General features: G+C 44.4%; 1 protein-coding gene across 1 annotated transcript in view; it reads right to left on the bottom strand.

Moving 5' to 3' along the window:
* Positions 1–12,604, bottom strand: part of LOC309559745 (uncharacterized protein) — a 666,899-nt gene that overhangs the window by 109,687 nt on the left and 544,608 nt on the right. The gene's annotated exons all lie outside the window — the stretch shown is intronic.

Below are 12,604 nucleotides of genomic sequence, written 5' to 3'. Positions count from 1 at the left end.
ATGGAGAAATTTACTTTCATACAATCAGAGATGTGAATGTGTCACTGCCACAAAATAATACCAAATGCAACAATGTATAAATCAGTTGCTGTGGCTGTTTTAATCAAAATTGAGTGCTTATGATTTTTTTTCTAAAGTGGACCTTTTAGTAATTTTACAAGCATGCATATATCAACATCTGATGGGTCACAATATACAGCAACAGTATTATTTTTCTTAAACATTGCCCTTGTGTCAAATGACGTTGCCAAAGGCAAGATAATGTCATCAGTCTGCTGCAGACATGGTAAAGCATTCCCTAAGTCTCCTCTATCCAGTAAATAGACTGCTATACTAAAACTTTTAGCAGGTCATGGGGTGAGAGCCTGCAGCAGGGGCTGATCTCACAGGTGTATGGCAACACAGCCATCTCTGAGCCAGCAGCCTAGTCCAGAAAGTAGCTTCAGTCACTGAATGATGCCTGGAAAATCCTGGAGTTGGCCTACTAACTGGGGGGGGGGGGGGAAACAATTTTTCTATTTCTGTCAGCTGTAGCTCCACACCATGCTGAAGCCCAATTTATGAGCTTTCCAATGGGGGTGCTAGAGCATATCCCTAGTCAGCACACCCTCTCCGCTGTGTGTATTGATAGAGGTCTGTAAACATCATTTTCTCATGCCTCCTATTCAATTCTGTATCCCCCTTTATGTGTGATCTCCCTCTTTTTTATTACCACCTTGTTCTTCCATGCCTCCTCTTCTTCACTTCTACTGTGTCTGCCCTAGCATGCCATCTACATTTTCTCCTTGTTTTCATTTCTCCCTAGTTTTCTAATGCCTCTTCTGTCACCCTCATTTGCTGTGCACTAGTTCCTCTGGTGGTTGCAGGTACATTGACAGATAAGAGCAGAAGATAATTGGAGCCACACATCAGAACAAGACCTGCTGTGTGTATCACCCATGCCCTCAATGCTTTTCACTCTGCCCACTGGAGCTTATTAATGGGAATGGAGTAAGCTCCAGTGGGCAGAGTGGGATGCATTGGGGGTGTGGCCTGGCACTTGTATACATACAGCAGATCTTGTTATGATGCGCGGCTGCCGGGATCTTCTGCTCTTATCTGTCATTGTTTGGAGCATGGGCGGGCCACCCACTCCACCCCAGCTAGAAGTCCCAGCAGCAGGTACAGGATTACACTTCCTATCAGCCTGAGTGGCTCACATACATACCATGAGTTCACCGTTGCAGGTACACTCCGTGAATGAACAGCTGCTGTAAGGAACTACAAGTCCCAGCAGCAGACAGAGACGCAAAATATATGACCGAGTGTATTCAGTACGTTGAAGGCTAGAATAAAGGACAGGAGTTCTGCTGCTAGAAGGGCCCTAAAGGTTCTGTAATTTCTTGGGGTCATTAAGGGGGGGCTAGAGGGGCACTAGAGCAGCCCATGAAAGAGAGAAGCAGAAGCCCCGGTGGAACAAAGGATGCACAAAGAAAGATGCTTCCAAGTGCAGTAGTCCAGCAATTTTAATGTAACACAACAGGTAAAAACACTCACAGGATATAGCAGTAAATCCAGCTCATCCATAAGTTAGGAGCTCCTGGCATGTTGTTTCATGACTCTGTGCAGAAAAGCTGCTGCAGTAACAGAAGGAAGCAAGATGGCCACCGCACTTCCTGAACCACCGTGGAATGCCAATCCCCCCGCTACTGTGGTGAATTATGGTGCTCCTCTCAAGTGCAAATCTGCTGCCAGAGATGATTGCTGTCAATTACATCTCATCAAATATTCAACTCCTTGCTAGCACTGTGGATGGAAAGTGGGGGGAAGTCTGTCCTCACTAGGGATGATCTAACTTTTCAAAAGTTCGGTTCGGCCAGAACATCCGAACTTCCCGAAAGTTCGGCCCGGATTTCAGAACCCCATTGAAATCAATGGGACCCGAACTTCGGTAATCAAAAAACACCATTTTGAAGCCCTAAAACCCAATAAATGCCCCTAAAAAGTGCCTAGGGTTCTGGGTCATACCCCAGGGACTATTAATCACACACAAAAAAGTTCTTAAAAATTGTTATTTTTGATAGAGAGCCAATTATTGAAAAAAAAAAATAAAAAAAAAAAAATTCTTTGGATTTAGTATCTGGGGGGTCTAAAAAGTATACCTGTGAAGTTTCAGCTCTGTAGCATGTCCAGAACCATAAAAAAAGATTGTTTGTATTAGGTCACTTATAGAACAGGTTAGTGGCTTCTCTCTTTTCACACCTTGCCGGTTTAGTAGCAAGCGTTTTTTTGGGAATTTTTTGGGGTCTTTTGAGGCAGGCAAAACATCTGAACTTGTGTATATGGGTATATATACACACATACTTATATGTATATATACACCTAGACATATATAGGTGTGATAGTAGCAGAAATATATGCTTGCGCTAATGAAATCATTTACACTAATATGGCTCCCCTCCTATCACACCTATATATGTCTAAGTGTAAAATACATATAAGTATGTGTGTATATATACCACTATACACAAGTTCAGATGTTTTGCCTGCCTCCAAAGAACCCAAAAAAACGCCAAAAAAAAAACCGCCCAGGTGTGTTGTTGCAGGCATTTTTTGGGGTTTTTGGAGGCAGGCAAAACATCTGAACTTGTGTATAGTGGTATATATACACACATACTTATATGTATATATACACACATACTTATATGTATATATACACCTAGACATATATAGGTATATAGTTACGCTCCTATCACACCTATATATGTCTATATATATATATATATATATATATACACAAGTTCAGATGTTTTGCCTGCCTCCAAAAACCCCCAAAAAATGCCTGCAACAACACACCTGGGTTTTTTTTTTTTTTTTTGACGCTAGCGTTTTTTTGGGCATCTTTCTTTGGAGGCAGGCAAAACATCTGAACTTGTGTATAGTGGTATATATACACACATACTTATATGTATATATACACCTAGACATATATAGGTGTGATAGGAGCTGAACTATATTGGTGTTAATTATTTCATTAGAGCAAGTAGTGTTTTCTGCTCCTTTCACACCTATATATGTGCAGGTGTATATATACATACATGGGTGTGTATATATACCCCCTATACACATTTTCAGATGTCATGCCTGACTCCAAACATGTGCTCAAAAAATCCCTATAGACGCCTGCAGCCAAAAAGCAAGCTGACAGGGGCGAAGCCATATTACTGCAGCAAAAGTGACTTGAGAGAAACTAGCTTTTCTCTATAGCGGTCACCCTGATATGGAAGGGTTTGGTCACCCTGCCATAGCAGTCACCGTCAGTCCACCCTACTCTACATTACGGTCACCCTGATATGGAAGGGTTTGGTCACCCTGCCATAGCAGTCAGTTCACCCTACACTACATTACGGTCACCCTGACACTTTCCCTACAGAAACTAAATTTTTGCATCTAACTAAAGTGTAAAAGAGCACCCTAACTACACTAGATATCCCTTTCCTCACACTAATAAATGGTAAATTACACTTTTAAAGTAAAATTAACAGAACTGCTTCCACTCTCTTCCATGTCCCTGTATAACAATGCTAGGAATTTGGCGGGGGCTATCTTATATACTGGGGGGCATATTCACTAATGTTCGGACTATGGACCCCCTAGTCACTCCAATCACATTCCTAGCATTCTCCTGCCCCCTCAATTGGCTTTTGCTAATGGTTCTGGTCCAATCACTGGCTTTTAAAGCCCATTTCCTGAACCATTGCATTTTGGTCGGTTCTGGTTGCCGAATTCCGAACTTTTTAAGCAAAAAGTTCTAAATTCGGCCGAACCTCAAACACCCAATGGTCGACCCGAACCGTTCGATCATCCCTAGTCCTCACATCTCATTCATTAGATATTTGACTCCTTGCTAGCAGCATGGTTGTACACCTTATTGGATGCCTAATTCATTTTTATTAACTTCTTCTTCCCCTTCTTTCCTTAGCTATTTTTTCCTTTGCTTTTTTACTGTTTGTATGTAAACTTTTTCTATTTGAATAACAAATAGTTCTCTTTCTAATCAAATAGGCAAGTGGTTAACCATTGCCACTGCATGTATAACATCTTTACCTTGTGTGCCAGAAGGCTTTGTCCCGGCACTGACCATTAAGTCCTGTTCTGAACCCCAAGAATGTAATGTATGTGAAGTAAAGAACAAGTCTATTTTCAAGTGTTGATGGAGAGACAAAAACAGAAGAATCTTTCTTAGCAGTGGTGAAACCTCTGCCTGCTACAAAGTAAGTGCTCCTTTTATATATTTATAGGATTTGTTAAGCCTGCGATGTGTGATATGGTGACTGGAATACTTTAAAATTGTAGGAATACTTTGATCTCTTTAAGAGGCGATTAATACCTGCAAGTGTTACACTTTACTTAGCATACATGCATTTATATGCACATGGAAAATATACCTCCGTGCTTTAAATGTATCCAATGCAAACACATGCACAATAAATAGGTTTGTCAGGAAAAATCATATGTAATGCAAATTTAAACAATTTTTTAAGATATTTTATTGTATTTTCTGAAATGGAAAATGAAGATATAAGGAAAAGTGGAGGACAATTACATGAACCACTTCTGGACCGGAAGATTTTCCCCCTTAATGAGAAGGCCCTATTTTGAGATTCAGCACTGTGTTACTTTAACAGACAATTGCCCGGTCGTGCGACGCTGTACTCTAATAAAATTTATGTCCTTTTTTACCACAAATAAAGCTTTTTTTTGGTGGTATTTGAGCACCTCTGCGATTTTTTTTTTTTTTGCGCTATAAACAAAAAAAGAGCGTCAATTCTGAAAAAAAAAAACAATATTTTTCACTTTCTGCTATATAACATTCCCCAAAAGAAATTTAAAAATCGAACTTTTTTAACATTTTAGGCCAATTTGTTTTCTGCTACATATTTTTGGTTAAAAAAAAAATCGCAATAAGCGTATTTTGATTGATTTGCGCAAAAGTTATCACGTTTACTAACTAGGGGAAAGATTTATGTCATTTTTATTGTTTTTTTTTTTTTTTACTAGTAATGGCGGCAATCTGCAATTTTTAGCGGGACTGTCACATTGCAGGGGACAGATCGGACCCCTAACTGACATTTTTGACACTTTTGGGGGGACCAGTGACATTACTACAGTAATCAGTGCTAAACAATATGCACTGTTACTGTAATAATGACACTGGCAGGGAAGGGGTTAACACTGTGGGTGATCAAGGGGTTAAATGTGTACCTAGCAGACATGGGAGTAAGTCACACATGTGCAAGTCACAAGCAAGTCTCAAGTCTTAACCTTCAAGTCTCAAGCAAGTCCCAAGTTACTGTGGCGAAAAGCAAGCAAGTCAAGTTAAGTCCCTGCTAGAAGTCAAGCAAGTCAAGTCATTTATTTTGGTCAAGTCACAAATCAAGTCAAAATACTGATCTACCCCAATTTTCACCTTTAAATCAGTTAAAAGTCAGTGGTCAGGAAAGGTTTTGTTTTATTTTCAACATTAACAAAACTGCTTAGTGCTTTTTTCTTGGCATATTAAAGAAACACTTTGAATTCCCAAACAGCTCAAAATCCTTCGTCCAATCATGTTTCAACACCACAGTCACTAAAAACATGTTAAGTATTTCCATTGTTAAACAGCCAGTGTCCCAAAAATCAGAACACACTGAGGTGTTTTAAGTGACTGTGGTGTCAGAAACATAACAGGCACATTCATTTTGCTTTAACGCATCTTGAGAAAATGCAAATATTTAATAACTTAAAAAAGTAAAGTCATTTCGAGTCATATGTCTCAAGTCAAAGTCAAGTCTTCAAGTCATGAATACCAAGTCAAAGTCAAGTCAAGTCTTTTATTAATTTTAGTCAAGCAAGTCTCAAGTCCTCCAACTGGTGACTTGAGTCCCCCACCTCTGGTACCTAGGGGCGTGTTTTTAACTGTATGGGGGTTGGGCTTGTGAAATGATCACAGAGACCTGTGATCCTATATAAATGGATCACAGGAGCCCTGTGATCATTCCAGAGAGAAGAACGGTCAGCTGTGTTTACAACAGCTGACCGTTCTTCTCTCTCAGCGGGGAGCGATCGCGGGTGGCAGGCGGCAATCGGAGCCGCCTGCCCCATGCATCGAAGTCCCCGCTGCCGAGTGGGGGCGGGAGCGCGCTTGCTGCGGTGCGCGCTCGCCCGCTAGCTGCAGGAGCGTGACCGACGTAGCCAGACTTCGTTTTGCGCAGAAGGGCCAGCCTGCCACAGTAAATATGCGGTGGGTGGTCCGGAAGCGGTTAAGTATCATTGCAATCTGTGATAACTGTACAGGAGGGCCAAGATCTCTAATCAAAAGACGGGTAAAAAAATGAAAGCTGATGTTAATGCAGGTAGTAAAAAAAAAAAAAATAGTTCAAATTTTCTCTAGCACAGAGAGCCAAAGGGAAATGACATGTCACACAATCTTTAACCCCTCACTCTCATTTATTAGTGTTTAGTGGAAACCTCCTACAGAATGTCACGAAAAGGTTATACTATACCTGCTCAGAAAGGGATGGGTCATTGCATACAGATTGATTCACAAACAACAGCCTCTCTTGAAAGCATCTCCGTGTTTTTATTCCTTTTAAAACTGTGTTTAAATACGACTTTGGACAAAGATTTTGATGCCTGGCTTTAAAGGTTTTTGTTTGTTCATTTTTCACTGCGTCTAGGCCTCATTTACCATAGGATTTGGAGCTATCCCCTTGGAGTGTCTCACAGTTGTTAAGTGACAATCTAAAAGCCGATTTAGGATTAGGCAGCTTAACCAGGTGACCTGAGTGTTTGGCTCTGATTGGTTGCAGAGGGTAACGCTGAATTTGGAACTCCATACAGTGTTAGTGAAGGGTTTTATCATTTCTCAGAAAGACGTGCATCCTGAGTAGGAGCTGATGAGAAGCTCGCTAATCAGGGTAGGATTATACAGATCTCACTCTATACTCCTTTAATTCCATCCTCGTGAATGGTGTTCAGATACTGCAAAATGAACTAGCACAGCACAGGAGATGTGCAAACACTCAAAGAGACATCTTGCTATCTTAATTAGCAAAGGATTTCTACTGTAGTTGCAGAGGCCCGTTAAAATGACCAGGGGAAGTCTTATAGAGCTTTCTGTATTGACATATTGCAGGTCACTAGTACACAGAGTAATGTATAAACATATTCTTCAAAGGAATACCCTACTTTTAACCCTATTTAGCATAATCTTACTGTACAATTTTAGTCGTTTGCAAATATCTTTCTTTTAGACAGGCCGATAATACCTTGACCTTGTTAGAAATGTCAGGACTATCAAAGGTAAATATTTAATACATGTTCGGCTTACTATAGGAATACGATCTATAAAAATTATTTGAAAAGAGTAACTAATAACGGGTTTTCAAGGATTTCAATGTAAATGGTGCAGATTGAAAAAGTGATGGCAACAAACATGTGAAAAAATAATTTAGGAAAAAACGGGGCAGTTGTAGGATCACCTTTGCAATAGAGGATTTTTGTGTTTTACAAACTGAGGATACTGTAATCATTCATGGAATGCTCGTAACCAGTACTAAGGTATCATATTAGTGCTGTAGCCTGCAATGGGTCAAACTGCCAGGTGTTTGTAAAGCCTTTCCTATAGCCTTTAACCACTTTACCACCGGAGGATTTTGCGATTCGGCACTGTTTGACTTTAACTGACAATTGCGCGGTCGTGCGATGCTGTACCCAAACAAAATTTACGTCCTTTTTTTCCCACAAACAGAGCTTTCTTTTGGTGGTATTTGATCACCTGTGCGATTTTTACTTTTTGCGCTATAAACAAAAAAAAGAGCGTAAATTTTGAAAAAATAACAATATTTTTCAAATTTTTTTATATGAAATCCCCCCCCCCCCCAAAAAAAATTTAAAAATCAATTTCTTTTACATTTTTGGCCAATTTGTTTTCTGCTACCTATGTTTGGTAAAAAAATCAAAATAAGCGTATTTTGATTGGTTTGCGCAAAAGTTATTGCGTTTACTAACTAAGGGAAAGATTTCTGTCATTCTTGGTGTTTTTTTTTAACGAGTAATGGCGGCGATCTGCGATTTTTTTGCGGGACTGCGACATTGTGGCGGACAGATCGGACCCTTGACTGACATTTTTGACACTTTTGGGGGTACCAGTGACATTACTACAGTAATCAGTGCTATACATATGCACTGTTACTGTAAAAATGACACTGGCAGGGAAGGGGTACATTTTATTGGAGAGGGAGGGGTTAATGTATGCCTGGTGCTTACTAACGTGTGTGGGGGGAGGTGACTGAGTGACACAGGGACAGATTGCAGGTTCAGCTATGCTGATCCCTGCAATCTGACCCTGTCTGTCACTTAGGCGATCCGCCTGCTTTGTTTACACAATCGCCGCCGCTCCTCCCCTGGCCCGACTCCCGCTGTGACTGAATACAGCGGGAGCGAGCCTCCGGCAGCGCGCGTGTGCCGCCCACAAGGGGAGGAGTCCAGCGACGTAGGTCTACTGGACGGGAACGAGCCACTTTGCCGCAGTACGGTCAACGTGACCGGTCGGCAAGTGGTTAATATTAACTAGCTATAATGACCAGGCCATTTTTTGCGATAAAGCACTGCGGTGTTTTTAACTGACAATTGCGCAGTACTGCGACGCTGTACCCAAATAAAAACGATGTCCTTTTTTTTCCATAAAATAGATATAACAATATAAAAAACAATATTTTTCACATTCTGCTAAATAACATTCCCAATTTAAAAAAAACGAAAAATCTAATTTTTTCATCATTTTAGGCCAATTTGTATTCTGCTACACATTTTTTGTAAAATAAAATCCCAATAAGTGTATATTAATTGGTTTGCGCAAAAGTTATCGTGTCTACAAACTAGGGGAAAGATTAATGTCATTTTTATTTTTTTATTCATTTTTAGCGGGACTGCAACATTGTGATAGACAGATCAGACACCTAACTGACATTTTTTACACTTTTGAGGGGACCAGTGACATTACTACAGTAATCAGTAGGGTTGAGCGGACACCTAGATGTCCGTGTTCGACGGGTTCGGCCGAACTTTAAAAAAAAGTCCGGGTCCGTGTCCCGGACTTTTACCGAACTTTTCCCGGACACCGAACCCCATTGAAGTCAATGGGGACCCGAACTTTAAGGCACTAAAATGGCTCTAAAACACCAAAGGAAAGGGCTAGAGTGCTGCAAATGGCAGCAAAACGTAATTAAGAGCATGGCAAGTGCTCTGCAAACAAATGTGGATAGGGAAATAACTTAAAACAACAAAAAAAAACAGAAAAATAAAACAATGTTCTTCTTCATCTCTGAAGGACGAGGCCCATATGGAGTAGGAGGGAGGTTGAGGTGGTGGTGGATGTGGCGGTGACATAGGCGTGCGCACAGGGTGTGCTGGGTGTGCCTGGGCACACCCTAATCACCTAGGGCACATAGCATTGCCAGTGAGGAGATGGGAAAGATCTCCCTGGGACCTGCTCTGCTCTATTTCTCCTTGCCTACAGGTACATGGCCCCGATACATTACTCTCCCTGCTGGCAAACACATGCATGTGTATTTCAACTTTGGGGTGCACACCTTAATGCAATAGGCTGCGCACACCTATGGGCGGTGTAGGTGGAAGCGGCGGTGGAGGAGGACCAGGGCCGGATTAACAGCATCATGGGCTTGGTGCTGAGGATTTTGAAGGGCCTTAGGGCCGTGCCTTGCCATGCACCCAGAGGAGGAAGGGTGCAGCCATGCATGCCTAATTCAACATGGGATGCTGTCTCTGAAGCCCATAAACACATCCATGCATCGCCAACTGTCCCTCCTTGTCCGGCCTTCACGCTGTGTGGGGAGGTTCTGAGGGTGCTGCCTGGGGAAGCGAGCATAGAAGCCAGACTTCTGTGTTTACAAGTGACAGAAGAGCGGTAACAGTGAATATGGCCAACCCGGGGCCTATATAAAAGGTAGGGGCCTGGAGCTGCAGCTCCAATAGACCCTACATTAATCTGGCCCTGAGGAGGAGGACGAGGTAGCCAACACTGCTTCTTTTCACAAATTTTAAATGAGGGTACACCCCAAAAGAGTGAGAAAGAGCAAAAATGGAACAATGGGTGGGTAAGGTCGGTATCCATTGCTATTCTGCATAAGGTACGGAAAAGTCCCGTGGGATCCATGCCTGGTTCATTTTAATGAACGTGAGCTTGTCCACATTGTCTCTGGACAGGCGGCTGCGCTTGTCTGTTATAACGCCCCCAGCCGTGCTAAATACCCGTTCAGATAATACACTGGCTGCAGGGCACGCCAGCACCTCCAAGGCGTAAAGGGCAAGCTCAGGCCATGTGCCCAATTTGGAGACCCAGAAGTTGAAGGGGGCAGACCCGTCATTCACTACATGTAGGCGTGTGCACACATACTGCTCCACCATGTTGGTAAAATGCTGCCTCCTGCTAAGACGTTCCATCTGAGCTGCTGGTGCTGCTGTTTGTTGTGGCGTGCTGACAAAGCTTTTCCACATTTCGGCCATGCTAACCCTGCCTTCTGAGGTGCTGGCGGTGCCCTGGTTGCGTTGGCGACCTCCTCCTCCTCCTCCTCTGCCTTGTGCTTCCACTGTGGCCCCGCTGTCAGATGGGAATGCCAGCAGCATGGCGTCTACCAGCGTGCGCTTGTACTCGCGCATCTTGCGATCGCGCTCCAGTGAGTGAATTAAGGACGGTACGTTGTCCTTGTAACGGGGATCCAGCAGCGTGGCCACCCAGTAATCAGCACAAGTTAGAATGTGGGCAACTCGGCGGTCGTTGTGGAGACACTGCAGCATGTAATCGCTCATGTGTGCCAGGCTGCCCAGAGGCGACGAAAGGCTGTCCTCTGTGGGAGGTGTATGGTCCGTGTCCTCTGTATCCCCCCAGCCACGCACCAGTGATGGCCATGAGCTGGCCTGGGTGCCACCCTGCTGTGAACATGGTTCCATCTCCTCCTCCAGCTCCTCCTCCTCCTCATCCTCCTCATCCTCCAGAACTGTGCCCCTGCTGGACAATTGCGTCCCTGGCGTTTGCGTGTGCAGGAACCCACCCTCGGAGCCCCTTGCGAATGACTGCCCTGAAAGCCTTGGAAATGTTACCTCTTCATCCTCCTCCTCCTCCTCATCCTGTGCCACATCCTCTTCCATCATCGCCCGAATTGTTTTTTCAAGGAGGCATAGAAGTGGGATAGTTAAGCTGAGAACGGCGTCATTGCCACTGGCCATGTTGGTGGAGTACTCAAAACAGCGCAACAAGGCACACAGGTCTCGCATGGAGGCCCAGTTATTGGTGGTGAAGTGGTGCTGTTCCGCAGAGCGACTCACGCGTGCGTGCTGCAGCTGAAACTCCACTATGGCCTGCTGCTGCTCGCACAGTCTTTCCAGCATGTGCAAGGTGGAGTTCCACCTTGTGGGCACGTCACATATGAGGCGGTGAGCGGGAAGGCCGAAGTTACGCTGCAGCGCTGCCAGGCGAGCAGCAGCAGGGTGAGAACGCCGAAAGTGCGCACAAACGGCCCGCACTTTCTGCAGCAGCTCTGACATATCGGGGTAGTTTTTAAGGAACCTCTGCACCACCAAATTCAGCACATGCGCCAGGCAAGGGATGTGCGTCAAACCGGCTAGGCCCAGAGCTGCTATGAGATTTCGCCCGTTATCGCACACCACCAGGCCGGGCTTGAGGCTCGCTGGCAGCAACCACTCATTTGTCTGCTGTTCCATGCTCCTCCACAACTCCTGCGCGGTGTGTGGTTTGTCCCCCAAACAGGCAAGTTGTAAAACTGCCTGCTGTCGTTTACCCCTGGCCGTGCTGAAGTTGGTGGTGAAGGTGTTACGCTGTCCGGATGAGGAGGCGGTAGAGGATGAGGAAGCGGAGTAGGAGGAGTTAGGAACAGGAGGCAAACTGAAGCGCCCTGCAATCCTCGGTGGTGGAAGGACATGCGCCAAATTGCTATCCGCCTCAGGCCCATCCGCCACTGCATTTACCCAGTGTGCCGTTAGGGAGATATAACGCCCCTGACCGTGCTTACTGGTCCACGTATCCGTAGTTAGGTGGACCTTGGCACAGATGGCGTTGCGCAGTGCACACCTGATTTTTTCCCCCACTTGGTTGTGCAGGGAAGGGATGGCTTGCCTGGAAAAGTAGTGGCGGCTGGGCACGACGTACTGTGGGACAGCCACCGACATAAGGTTTTTAAAACTGTGCGTCTCCACCAGACGGAATGACAGCATTTCAAAGGCCAATAATTTTGAAATGCTGGCATTCAGGGCCAGGGATCGCGGGTGGGTAGGGGGGTACTTCCTCTTCCTCTCAAGTGTTTGGGAGATGGAAAGCTGAACGCTTCCACGGGACATTGTGGAGATGGTTGTTGGTGACCCAGGTGGTGGTGTTGCTGACAGATCGTCTGTTTGCGGGGTGGCAGGTGCCGGTATCACTACAGATGTGGCTGGAGCGGCCGAGACTGCAGCAGAAGAGGAAGCAGGATGAGCCAGAGACGTTTCTTGGTTTTGAAGGTGTGTACTCCACTGCAGCTCGTGCTTTGCACTTAGATGCCTGATCATG

This window comes from Pelophylax lessonae, assembly GCF_965119305.1.
Source record: "Pelophylax lessonae genome assembly, chromosome: 1".
NCBI classification, from domain to species: domain Eukaryota; kingdom Metazoa; phylum Chordata; class Amphibia; order Anura; family Ranidae; genus Pelophylax; species Pelophylax lessonae.
The sequence above is the reverse complement of the archived record's forward strand: the minus strand, read 5'-3'. Positions and strand labels throughout refer to the sequence as shown.